This window comes from Felis catus, chromosome D1, assembly GCF_018350175.1.
Source record: "Felis catus isolate Fca126 chromosome D1, F.catus_Fca126_mat1.0, whole genome shotgun sequence".
In the NCBI taxonomy this organism is placed as follows: Eukaryota; Metazoa; Chordata; class Mammalia; order Carnivora; family Felidae; genus Felis; species Felis catus.
In genome coordinates, this window is record NC_058377.1 from 13869339 (window position 1) to 13883015 (window position 13677).

General features: G+C 48.5%; 1 long non-coding RNA gene across 1 annotated transcript in view; it reads right to left on the bottom strand.

Moving 5' to 3' along the window:
* LOC111556568 overlaps window positions 1-13677 on the bottom strand; it is a 343041-nt gene that overhangs the window by 3371 nt on the left and 325993 nt on the right. The window lies entirely within an intron of this gene.

Genomic DNA, 13677 nt, shown 5'->3' on the forward strand with positions numbered 1-13677 from the left:
TATGAGAAGACAGGCCTGGGAGTCCCCTGTGCCCCGGCCTCTGGGTCCCACCTGTGGGAGCAGGCACTGCGCCAGCCTAGGGTCACCGAACTACTCTGGGTGCTGCCCCTACCACCTCCAATTTACTAACCAGCCCACTCTTTTACCTCTCTCTTTCAAGCTTCTGGGGGACAATCTGACTCGTCTGGTTAGTCACCATCCAGGACTGGCCAGCTTGGAAGCTTTAGAAGCCTGACAACCACACAGGCTGCTGGTAGGCTAGAGGCGGCTACGTTTCGGTCTGAGGCCCCTTCTGGTCCCTTAGCTGTGGTGAAAGGGATGAGTTGGGTAGTCTGAGACACAGAGACCATGCATAAGAAGGCCTCCAAAGAGGGTTCTGGAAATGGGCAGGCAGGGCCGAGGGTCCCCCGAAGAGGTCACTCTAATAGGCAGCCACCTGCCTTTCTCCCCAGGACAGGAGGGAAGCAAGAAGGTGGGCCAGAGGCGGGACCTCAGAATATACGGAATTTGGAATTTGAGGCATTCAGAAACAAGGTCTGTGTGTAATTCCTTGCTTGGCCTCAAAGCAGCTTATACAGAGAAGGAACCAAAACTCCTCAAAGAGAGTGCCTTTTTTCTGTCAAACATGGCAGCCAGTGGAGACGATCCAGAATGCAAGTGTCAGGGTGACAAACTTAGGGGGTGGGCACACTCACAATCTCCCCCTTCCCCAGGCATGCAGGAGAAAGGCTGGACTCCTAGTCCAGGTTTGAGGACAGGACTAGAAGCTTCAAGGCTAGCCAGCAGACCTATGATTTCTTGAGTCCCTTAGCACCACACTAAGGAAGCATTCCAGGCACACGGGGGGGGGGGGGGGTCAGAAAGCTCCCGGGGAATGCCAGATGGCCCTCCCATCTCCCTCTCCTTTGCATAGAGTGGGTATATCTGGCCATTGTCAAGTCCATTCCCAAACCCTTCCCCCCCATAGGACCTGAGGCCAGACTGCGGGGGAATGTGCGGACCCTGGCAGGGAGAGTTGCTTCCATCCCATGGCTGTGTGTTGGGTCATTTTTCTCAGTGGTAGGAACGGAAGCATGCTGAGCCATCCATACTCTCTTACTGGGACTCCTTTGCCTTTAAGGAGAGTGTTTGTAATTCAGCTGGCTGGGGAGCAAGTAGAGGGTCCCCCAGGAGCTGCCTCCTAGGGCTGAAATTGTATGAGTGCTAAATATAAGTAAACCGGAAACTACTATCCTTTCTCCCCATCTTCCCCAAAGAATCCAAGGGCATTGGGCAGATCTATAGTCCAGCCAACTGAAGGTACAAGGAACAGGAAGGGGTCTCTTCAAGAACAGCCAGGCCGCCCAGGCCATCCAGGGGCTGTTCTTCCTGCAGGCAGAAAAGGCACAAGGTGACTCACGAAACCCTGCAGGCCCAGATCCAGCAGACTCCCCCAAAACTGGTTTCTATTTGAGACGGTTGGAGATGGTCTTGGGCCAGGATGGGGTGTCTCCAACTTCATGCAGTAGAATCAGGACATTACCAGCACGTTGAGGGGATGTGTCCAATTCCCAGGCCTTAATGGGATTTGTACTGGTAGCTTCTTTTATCCAACCCTCTGCTTCCAGGCTCATAGAAAGACTCTCTCAAGCTTTCAAAACAAGAATGGGAAAGCAGAAACAGGCACATCTACCCTGGAAACGGCTCACCTCATTATGGCCTGCCTCCTTGCCTCTGCCTGTCTGTGCTGCAGCGGCACGAGTGAATCCAACATCGTGATTCCTGGAATTATTGAGCCCCAGGCAGATGGCAGCCAGCAGTGATTACAGGGTAAATTCAAGTGGCTCTTGGAGGCCTTCTCAGGCAGCAGACAGACAATTCATATGAAAGCATTTTGGAAAATACTTATTGACACTGAAGCTATTATTTAATTATTAATATTATTATTGTCGTGATTGTTAGCAAGATGGCACTATTGCCCCTCGCAGAGAATTGACAGTAGGAATGTGCTTCAAAGAGTACAGCCCCCTCGGAGACCAGCTTTTTCGCAGAGGCATCCATTCGTAATTCCATTAATGCTTCCCTCCTAAGAGCACACAGAGGTCCCTCACCGAAAGGTAGATTCCCTTCCTAGAGTACAGAGGCTCCTGGTGTGATGGTCTTTTCATTGTAGGGATATAATACCAGTGAATTTGCATCTGAGGATAAAATGCAAATTGTATATGAATGTATAAAGTATAAAGGATCTTATCTTCTGACCCACCTTCCATGACTACGCATGAACCCATGTTCCTGGTCTTCTGGAAAATTAGGTCCTAAATGGTGGCCTGACATGGAGCACTTTCTGTCCACGGAGCTTGGGGATGTGAAGAGAACCCTGGGCCAAGAGTGAGGAGATCGGGTTGAATCTTGATGGGCTCCTTGCCAGCTCTGTGTCCTTGGCAAACCCTTCGTACTCTTGATTTCCTCAAAAGATACGTAACAATTGTGTTGATCCTTTAGGCTGCTATAACAGAATACCATGGGATGGATAGCTTATAAACGGCAGGATTTTATTTTTCACCGGAAGCTGGGAAGTCCAAGGTCAAGGTGTTAGCAGGTTTGGTGTCTGGCGAGAGCCCACATTCTGGCTCAGTAGATGGCCATCTTCTCACTATGTCGTCCCATGGTAGGAGGGGTGAGGGAGTTCTCCAGTATCTCTTCTAGAAGGGCACTAATCCCATTCATGAAGGCTCCACCCTTCTGACCTAATCACCTCTCAAAGAGGTGGGAATCCTCACACTGGGGATGAGGTTTTCAACCGCTAAATTTGGGGGGATACATTTAGTGTGCAGCAAAAGAGTTGCCTAATGTCAAAGTATTGTTGAGAGGAACAAATGAAGTAATGGATATACCCTCCCAGGGCCCTGAGCCCTGTTAATAGTTAATATTAATTGAATCAGAGTTAAAGGGAGCTATTCACACATAGTAGGTAGAATTATGGGGGGAGGTTGGTCGTAACGCACTCTCAACAGGTTCAAGACAAAGAATGGACAATTACACACTGTGTTTAGACCCTTGTCAACCGCAAGTAAAGGGAAATCCAGCTAGAAGCCCGGCCATAGGACTTGTCAAATCCTAATATGCGAATTCTGAACAAATCAACAGCATTCTTCCATGGATTCATTAAAACAAACAACCCCTCTTATTTATCAATGCTATTCACCCCAAGTGAAGATGACAACAATCAATTAAATAAACAAATCAAGTTTAAAAAAGCTTAACTCAAGGCAGACGTGATTAATTTCCTCATCATTGATTGACATTAACTATATTAGCCAGCTTTGCTATGGTAACAAACAACCCCTAAAATCTTAATGGCTTATAACCACAAGCATTTATTTCTTGTTCACGGAACATGTTGGCAGCTGTGGATACATTCCACTTGTCTCCTCATTCCGGGACTTAGGCTGAAATGGCAGCCCCTAATTTTGGACTGGCTCTTCTGACAGTGGAAGGAAGCAAGCCAGAGAACTGGCTGACCATGCCCTACTTCTGATAGCCTCTGAACTAACATTCCATGGGGCCAAGTCAGTCAAATGGTCAAGGCTGACAATGGCGGGATAGCACACAGGGCTGAGGGAGTGGCTAAAATGCATCCCATTTTCTTTTTTTTTTAATTTTTTTTTTTACATTTATTTATTTTTGAGAGACAGAGTGAGACAAAGTGAGAGTGGGGGAGGGACAGAGAGAGAGGGAGACACAGAGTCCAAAGCAGGCTCCGGGCTCTGAGCTGTCAGCACAGAGCCCAACGCGGGGCTTGAACCCACAAACCGTGAGATCGTGACCTGAGCCGGAGTCAGACGCTCAACCGACTGAGCCACCCAGGCGCCCCAAATGCATTCCATTTTCTAAAGGCCACAGTGAGTCAGAGGTTCACGGGCAAGGGAGCATAATGGTCTCATGGGAAGAGAATGAATACCTGGTAGAGCAATTCGATCCACTACAGTGGGCACTGACCCTCTCCTTCCCCTCAGCTGCCCCGATGGATACAGTATTCTGCTTAGAAGATATCCTGTGCTCTGTTAATTTCATGTACCTGGTGACTTGAAGAGTGGGCCACACCTCTGGGGGGCCTCTGTGCAGCTGGGAGTCCCTCCACTCACCCCTTTCATCCTTCCTGCCTGCTTCCTTCATGTCTGCCTTACCCTTCTGGACTTTCCTCCCTCTCCCACTGGGCTCACTGAGGTGACTCTTCCTGTGATGGGGCAGCGGACACAAACTCCTTTGATGACCTCGTTGGATCCGGTGCCAAAGCCAGACCATCCCTCAGCCCCCCAGCCCCCACAGGCTACTGGGCAGGCCCCCCGGCCACCCTTCCAGATTGGCACCTGAAAAACAGAATTTCTGCTTCAGGGAACGCAGCTGCTCCTGTCTGAATAATGCATGCCGTGCACCGCACCGGACCAAGGACAAGTGGCTGAGAAATTGGGGAGCTTTCATTTGATTTCATTATTTTGCTTTTAGACCCGAGCATTTGCTGCTGTCAGGCATTTCAAAGAGGACAAGACAACAAGGTGTTCTGAGACAAGCAGAAAAGGTCAATCATCCGCGGGGGCTGAAGGGATTGCAGTGGGGGACGGCAGGGCAGGGACATCCCCCCTCAGACACAAGGTCCTAACGGGGCAATGTGGCTGACAGTGCCCGTGGGGTCTGGGGAGCCCGGAAAGCCTGCGTCGACCGACTTTCCATCAGGTACTTCCAGGAGGCTGGGGACCGACACCTCCACACAAGTCAGTGGCAGAGGAGAGCAGGACACACAGGGAGCTCTGACATGGAAATGAGGGATCGGAATCAGAGTCCAGAGCAAAGGATGGTCATCAGTGTAGTAAATGGGCCTTGATGAAATGTGGCTCCAACAAACAAAGAAGGTTCAAGGCAATGAATCAGCCCAACTAGAGTCAGACAGCTGAATCCCCCTCCCTGTCCACCGGGCCTTCTCCTTCCTGGTTTGGGCTTCTCATCCGACCTGCTCAAGGAGGGCGGCCTTAACCAGCCCATACCCCCCACCCTGCACACGTGCTCTGCTCTACTCTCTTGTGCCTGCAGAGCACAGGTGATCACCTACCTCCCTGCCTTTGCTCACCTCCAGGCCGCCGTCCTCTCCCTGCTCCCCTCTGCCCGGTCAGACACTCGCTTTCCTTAAAGGATCAGTGCATGTCCCGCTGCTGTTTAACACTTAAGCTCACATTGATCTCTCAATTCCGACAATTATCTCCATTAATGGCCAGTCTGTATGATTAATAAAAATAGTAACACACAATTTCAGAGCATTTTCTCACTGGTCTTCGGGTTACAATTCTCAGAGCCATCGTGTATTCACGGGTGCCGCAGAGGTCAGCCTGGGGCCGAGGAGAGGCTGGGTAGGTGGGTGAGCCCTACGCCCCCGCCCCTCCAAAAACAGCAGCTCAGCCACTCTCTGTGTTGTATCTTAGACTTGCACATACAATGTTCCTTTCTAAAAAGGATCCTGCTATTAATTTGGAAACCACAGCATTTTTTTTCTTCCATCCTCACAAGAAGCTTGGGCGGGCACATAAGACTAAGTGTTATCATGCACATATTACAGTAGAAGAGCCTGACGCTCAGGGAGGCCCAGGGAAGAGGGAGGATCCCAGCTTCTGTCTCCTGACTCTGTATTTACAACCCACGCTTGGGAGTGGCTTATCTGTGATTCACTTGTTAAACTTCTTTCACGAGCAAAAAATGTATTTTAATATCTGTCCTGTTTATCCGGCTTACTTCCCATTGGAGCACGGTTGTGGGCACACAGTAGGCATTCGCTGCCTTTCTCGCTGTGATTGTGGGTCTGCCCTGGGCTTTGCCGAAGATGCCAGGCCTCCGGCGGCACGTGGCGCAAGCTGAGCGATTTACAAGGCTGTACTAGAAACCTGGGCGCTTTATGTAATCAAAGGGATACTTCCTCGCTCCCTTTCTCTTGCTGTTGACATGGTTACAAAATCTTATTATTAGCCCAGAGGATGGGGTAATAGGACACGACATTCATATTGTCACTGTTTTAAAGAGCTGCAGTCACCTTCTGGAGAACAATGCGTGTGTTGTAGTGATAACACCGTTGCTTGTCAAATGCAGCGTCTGTTCTCCACCTTCCTCTGGTCTGGGAATGGGGTGTTCCCACCAGGAGGGAAGATGGGGTGTCCTACCTTCTCGGCCTCCCCCGGCCACGCTTGGGGGATCCAGCACCATTCCTGCCGCCATCGTGACCCCGGGAGGACTCATGGGGAGGACTGCCTTCAGGTAAGGGAAGGAGCAGAAGCAGCGGCTGACACACAAAGGGGGGGGGGAAGAAAAGATAAATCGAGGTAAAATTGTTTCCAAATTGAATGTTTTTCACTATTTTCAGTGTGGTGTCTGCAGTGCTCCAAGATGCTTCCCTCTCGGGGGCTTCAGAAAAGCTGTAAATAGAATGAATTGCTTTTAGGGACATACTCCGATAGTTCTCTTCTCAAGAAAATATATGCTAATGCATGTAGACTATCATTATTGGGGAGACCTATGTACCGACTCTTTTATGTCTATGAAGAGCGGATTTCTGATTGCTAGCATTTTGCCAAAGTCTTTGTCACTCGTGGGCTGAATATCTAGCAGGAAGAGGCAGATCAGCCACAACTGCATGCTGTGTCTCTCCTCGGCCAGGGCTGGAGGGGGGTCTGGGTTTGCCCGAGAGAAGTTTCTTAGAAAACCAGAAGCAGAGAAAACACATCTTTGTCTGAGGACAAAGCCAAGCCAGTCCGGACTCCACTGCAATTCTGGGACCTCAGGGAGGTGAAGAGGCAGGGAGCCCCCCCCCAAGGGAGTGAGGGGGTGCCTACTTGGTTCAGCAAGGCGTGATGCTACACCCAGCCAGAGGGTGGCAGCACCTCCCACATGCCCTCAGAGCTGTTTCCTGCGACCTTTTGTGGGATGATGTTCCCCTTGCCCAGCCAGCCTCTTCTGCATTTTCTTCCTCTGTGGGAAAGTAGGTTAGACGGCACTCGACTTTGTGACGAACGCTGCCAATACATGAGGTATCAAACACAGCTTCCCGTGTAAGAGATCAGACTCTGTAGGGCATGCACGCGGGCGCTCTGCTGGAGCTCTTGGGCTCTGCAGCCAGCTTCCTTTAGGATTCATAAATACTTTTGCGCACTCCGGCATGTATTGCCACCAAAGGAATTTCATTCTGCATCATCTGCATTCGAATGCAACAGAGTGCAAAACTGTGGACCTGAAGAAGAGGAGGAGGAGGAGGAGAGGTTCTGAAAGCAAGTCGGAGGCTCGGAATGGTGTGTGTTTGGTAGCTGGTGACTTGATGAAGCCTTCCGTCTGGCTTTCCCTGGCTCCAGTTCACCGGTAGCCAGTTTGGTAAATGCCAGTTGGCATAGGGTTCCTTGGCCAATGAAGCTTTGAAAACTGCCTAATTGGTGCCTGTCAACGTGGGCATTGACCTTAGACATGTGTTGATCGTAAAGTCCCTCCTTCGAGGCTTCTAGGGAGCTGGGACGTTTTGAGCTCCAACTTGGGTCTTAGGTAGCAAACCCAACTGCCTCTGGGAACCAAGCCGAGGAACTTAAATGCGCCAGGTGGGCCAGGTGATACGTAGAGTGTGTCTGCCCAGCCTAAAGAGGGCGGCAGCTGAAACTCAGTTTCAGCTGGTCATTGTCAGGTGGGAATTATCAAATCTCCAAGTTGATCAAAAGAAACCAGAAACCCATCTCTCTCTCTCTCTTTTTTAATATAAAATCTGATTTTCAAGTGATGACAGCTAATTAAAAAAATTAAATACTAGACGGGCCATAATAACAATTCCAACAGGTTACACCCTGTGCCACATCTACCCTAAACACCCTAGTCTATCAAATACTTTCCTTCTCTGGTTGCTTAAAGCTTTATAACCTGTGCCCCATACATTTTCAGGTTTGTTTTTTTCCTGACTTGTTCTCTGGTTTGCATTGTTTGCTCAGCAGGACTCTATGCATTTCAAGGGCAGAGTCATGCCTTTTTTCCCAATCGTTCCCAGCTGCCAGTTGATACTCAGCAATTTTTAGAGAGTTGTAACCTACCCTATTCCATGAAAGATTTGAAGAACCCTACACAAATACATTCTACAGAAAAACACAATAAATAATCAAGAGCGTCAGCGTGAGTACTTGGGCTTGACCTGTTGTCTGGGTGCCTCTGTGGTACTTGTGTGAGTTTCCTCAGGATAACTGCCTCCTTGCAGTATGTGTGGAACCAAGAGGTATGAGCGAGTGCCTGGCACACGGGGCAAGCTCATCAATTGTTTGTAGAGTGAACAAAGGACAAGGCAAAGTGAAATGGCCCTGGGGGAGGAGTTTTGTCTGAGAGGACGGGAGCTCAGAATGCAAAATCCAAGCTCAACTTGGAGCCAGGGGGCCAGGGTAATGAATGGTAGCCTCTCTATTGAGCCCCTTTTGGTTGTAAGTGACAGAAAACTGGTGTAGGCAAAAAGAGGAATGTACTGGAAGGGGACTGACACACTAGCATCCCAAGCCATGAAGAAGAAATGCATTTGGATCCAAAGAAAACCTGAGCCGGATATACTGTCACCAGTGTCTGTGCATTCTGTCCCCCCTTGGAGTGTGGGCTTAGTTCTCTCTCCCAGCAGTTAAACCTCCCCCACACATTAGGGAACAGAGCAACCAACCGTCTCTGCTTCTCATCTAACAGCTTCCACACCCAGGAGGGAACCGCTTCATACTCTTTTCTCATGGCAAGATCAAAACCCTGGGGAAGGGCTCTGAATGTCCCCCACAGAGCCATCCCAATCAACTGTGACAGCCATAGGAGAGGGTTGCCATGACTGATCTGGCTTCGGTCAGACACCCACACATGGAGCGACAACATGGCAGCTTGTATTCAAATCACAAGGTTTGTTGTGAGGGAGGAACATTCCCCAGAAGATGGGGCCTCTGTTCTTAGAAGAAGGGAAGGGTGCTGTCCGATCAAATGTCCCCTGGAATTCACACGGCACTTGGCTACTCGTGGCTCCTTATATGTATCATGTCATTTTGTCTCTCACCAAACTCTGCAGAGAGTATAAAACGTTTATAATTCTTTCCATTTTACTGACGGGAAGAATGAGGTTCAGGGAGGTGAAATGGATTAAACAAGGTCACGTAGCTTCTAAAGGACCAATCCATGACCTGCGTCTTTACCGATTGCTCTACTGATTTTTATTTCAATACGAATCTTCATTCTCCTGTACAAGAGGGGAGCAGGAAGGTTGTGAGCTTCCAGGAAAAGAATGTCTTATTGTAAGATCGTGTTTTCCTGAATGATATAAAGCCTTGGCTGGTAGACTTCTTGGGGGCTATTCCTCAGCTCCATTTGAAAGTTTGTTGGGATCTCCTGAGATACAACAGCTGACCTCAATGACCACGTCTGCTTAACTTAGGGATTTTGTTGTCTAGCGAGGATCCATACCCAAAGACTCTGGCCCCATCCCCATTCCACTCTTGATTGTCTAATTTTGGGTACTTAGAGATTCTTCTACCTTGTGAAATGACTGGAGACCTCTGGTCCAGAGGCAGTACTGCCTATGGGGAAAGAGAAACTGGAAAAGGGGATAAAATCCATCTAGAAGGTATAGTGCAAACTGAGACAAAGTAGATCATTCCCATTGCTGTGGCCGGGAGCAGCTCCAGTCACCTTCGGCAGGTGGCACTTACTATCGTGAGTAGTAAGACTATGGCAGACAGATATTTGACATCTTCTATCCAAAGATGATGAGGGACCCACACGTCCTCGGCTAGATCACCACTAGACTCACCAAGTCTCACGGCCTCTCCTGCTTTTGAGGCAAATCAGCAACATGCACCTCTCCACCATCCTTCATGTCAACACCCAGAGAAGTACTGGGTTGAATTGATTGGAGCTGGATCAGCCAGGCCCTGTGTCCAAGTCACTTTGCCGAGAGTAGTAAGTACCACATAACAGAAAGAAAGAATTACTCTTGACACCAGGATTATATCGCTGCCAAAGGCATCAATAATCTATTAAAGATGTGGGATAATATAACACTAATTATCAATTGAGGGCACCCATCACAGGGAGAAGGCAGGTAAGGTTTCGATTTCCCTTTCTGGATGAACCTTACCCCTCCATCCCACAACGATTTGCTGTTCCCTGGGTTTGGCCTCATGCATAATTCAGTGATCCGTGTGGCAGGAAAACATTTAGAAAACTTCTTTTGCCTTCTCCAGGAGGCTGGGGCAAAGGTGGCTTACAGCTAATCATCCGTGCAGGGAAAGCTATCACTGCTGCAGCCCGCCGGAAAGGACGGGGGCCTTGGCCTCTCTCATTCCCATTTGGTGACTTGCCTAAGGGTGACATAATGAATTGCTGTGACCCAGTCAGAAGAAAAATACAGGTTGGAGGAGATAAACTGACGCCCCACCCCCCACCCCACTCTTTCCTGCAGTCCTGGTGGTGAGGAACATCTCCTCCTTGGAGGCTTTGCTTCCTCGGAAGGAAGGAAACACCAGTGCTTTATGTTGCCGATGAAGGTAAGAGAATGGAGTTCTGTGGGGCGTTACAGAGCAATGTAAATGAATTGACTCATTCCTAACTGTACCCATGTATTCATCCTAAAAAGCTCAATGAGCATCTACTAAGCTCTAGCTACCGTGTTAGGTCCCAGGAAGGCAACGAAAAGCACCCAGAGTGTGTCGGGAAGCACAGACAAGTGGACAATCACACTTCGTATTTCTGCTGCCTGAGCTGCTGGAAGCATTTATTATTATTTTTTTAATTCATTCATCAGAAAGATCTTTCTTGAGCACCGGTTATGTGCCCAGGCCTGCACGAGATGTTGGGCATTCAGCAGCGCACAAGACAAAATTTCTACTGAGGCAGGTGAACAATAGACCAGCACATGACGTACGTGCACAGTGTAGCTACTGATCAAAGTAAGTGCTCTGAAGGAAAGAATGGGTGATATACCAGAAAGCGACTAGGGTGGGGGATAACTTCAGACTAAAGGTCTCTCTGAAGAGGTGATATCTGAGCTGAAATGTATAGATTAGAAGAAGCCATTCATGCCAAGAGATAAGAAGAGAGTTGCCAGCAGTGGTGTGCCAGTAAATGTTTCACAGCTGGCTCTCCGGGGGAAAAGAAAGCCCTGACTTGTAACGTTTGCCAGTTTCCATGGTGTAAATACTCCCGTATTGCCAATTTCGAGCTGCCAACGTGATATCACTGCACACAGAACCAGGAAGAGATGTGAAGGACAGATCCCCACCAGCCCAGGCAAGCTGCCTTCAGCACAGCACTGGTTCGCAGTTACCTGGCCCAACCAGAGGGCGAGTAGCGAATGGGTCGGGGCCAATGTTAAAGGATCAGACAACCGAAATGATGGGAGTAGAGAGAGCTCTCCGGGGCTATGGGCTGAGGATCGGGGATTGCTACATTCAGGCACAACTCCCAGATACATGGATGGCACACCCCCCAATTAAATGCAAGAGACACTGCACCTGATCCTTCTTAAAATGATCCCATTTAAAATGAAATACTCCCGTGCCACCTGCCTAGATAGGTCTACTTAATTTAATAAGTGCCTTTTTAACGTGTGCATGGATGGATGGATGGAAAAGGCATGGTGTTAGGAGTACAAAAATGGGAAAGGCAGGGTCTCTGCCCTCATGTCACCTACAGACTGATAGAGAAAGGGGAAGCAGGGAGAGAAAACAAATACTTCTACCATTAGTAAAAATTAGAGAGGTCAGGAGGGAGGAAACATGAAAGATCATATGTATTTTCTGTGATATAAAGAATATATTTTTATAGTTCAGTGTGACTCAGAATTTTTCAGCACAGAATATCTGGGCCAGATGGACAGAATGAATGGTTTTCTTTGGTCCAGGCCAGGAAAATGTCATCTGATAAGAATTGGTCTCATTACTCTTTTAGTGAACACATTGTTCACCCATCAAGAAAGCTTTGAGAGGCACTCCAGATGTCAACTTACAGATTTTGGTCATAGACACCTGCAGAAATCAAGAATCTAGAACCCAGGGAGATGGGTAGCATCAGGAAAATGTCAATCCCTACATTGCCACAACAATACCCAGAGACCTACGGGAGTAGACATTACCACCTTCTACTTGAATACCGACGCTACAATTTATAACATGAAATCTATCTAACAGGGATTGTTTTCCTCTGATTGGCATTTTGGGGGTGGTCCCTGATGGTAAGTACAGTTCTTTATAGGGCTGACCGGTAATCATTCAGTGTCTGGCCTTTTCAAACTGCTTTGTCAGGGGCTCTGCGAAAATGTATTGATTCACCTTGTGTCAACAATGAAGAGTTTGAGATTCTGGCAGGAAAACCAGATGGAGAAATCCAACAGAGTTGCAAACCTGGGACCAAAGCTTTGGGAAAGAAGTCGGAGCTGGTTATGTACCCAGAGGAGATAGTTGGACCCTCTGGGAGAGAGATTATTTCTTGAATTCTAGGTGAAGGAGTAACAGTAGGAAAAGGAAGACGGTGTTGCTGCTAGGGGCTAGAAGAGGATTTGAAGAGGAAACTGGGTAAGATATGTTAATTTCCTAAAAACAAATGAAGAGAAAATCATGAAAAGAGTTTCACAAAGAGGGACATGGTCAGCAGATTCAAATGTAGCCAAGGAGTTAGGACATTGTGAGTTGAGGAAAGACCATGGAAACAAGTGATCAAGATGTCATTAGTCAACTTTGTGACAGCAGTTTCAGTAACACTGACATCTGCATAGTGCTTTTCAGTGTGTGTGCGTGCGTGATGGGGAGCGTCTTCCTTAACTAGTAGCTCATTTGACACTCATAACAAACGGGATGATGAGAATGAGTTTAGATAGTAAATGGCCGATCCAGAAACTAAGCCCAAGTTTTCTGACTCCAAATCTCGTTCTCTTTCTGTTACATTGCGTAGCATCCCTCAAGAGAATCCCTTGGGACCAAAGCTGTACCACGAGGAAGCAGGGAGGTACAAGGATGTGGTCAAGGTCAAGGTCAAGCCCAATGAGAGTAACGCGTTCTCTTTAAAAGTTTGGATGGTAAAGAGAAGCTGAGTAGTAATTGAAAGGGCTTTTTTTTTCCAGATTCAAAAGCATTTTAAATGTGTGTGGCCAGGGAAGGAAGGACTGGATATGGCAAAGGATGGAGCAAGGTCCCAGAAGGGGGAGAAGGGACATGGGACCGAGCACACATGGGGAGGGGTGCATCTTGACACATCACTTTGACAGTGAAGAGGCAGAAGAAATTCTGAGCTAGAGGAAGGCGAGGGTGACGAAGACCCTGCCGATGGGTGATGACATGGTGAGATCATCTGTAAGGCTAACTGGGGGCATCAGTAAAGGGGAGCTATTGAGAAGACAGGAAAGGGAGGAGGAAAGCTGCTGTGGGTGTTTTATTGATGACTTCCTGTTGTCTCATGGCCTCCCATTCATGTCTCCTGGGGTTGGGGAAGACCCAGACACTTCCTAGTCCAGAGTGGCCACTTTTCGGCCCTGGCGGCCCTTCTCCAGGATAACCATGGTATAATGTGAACCTCCCCATGCTCAGAGTACAGTTCTGACCTCCTCAGCTTCACGTCCAGGAACTCCAACTACTGGGCGATGTGCCAGCAAGTCAATACTGCTTTTTCCAAACTCACTGGGAC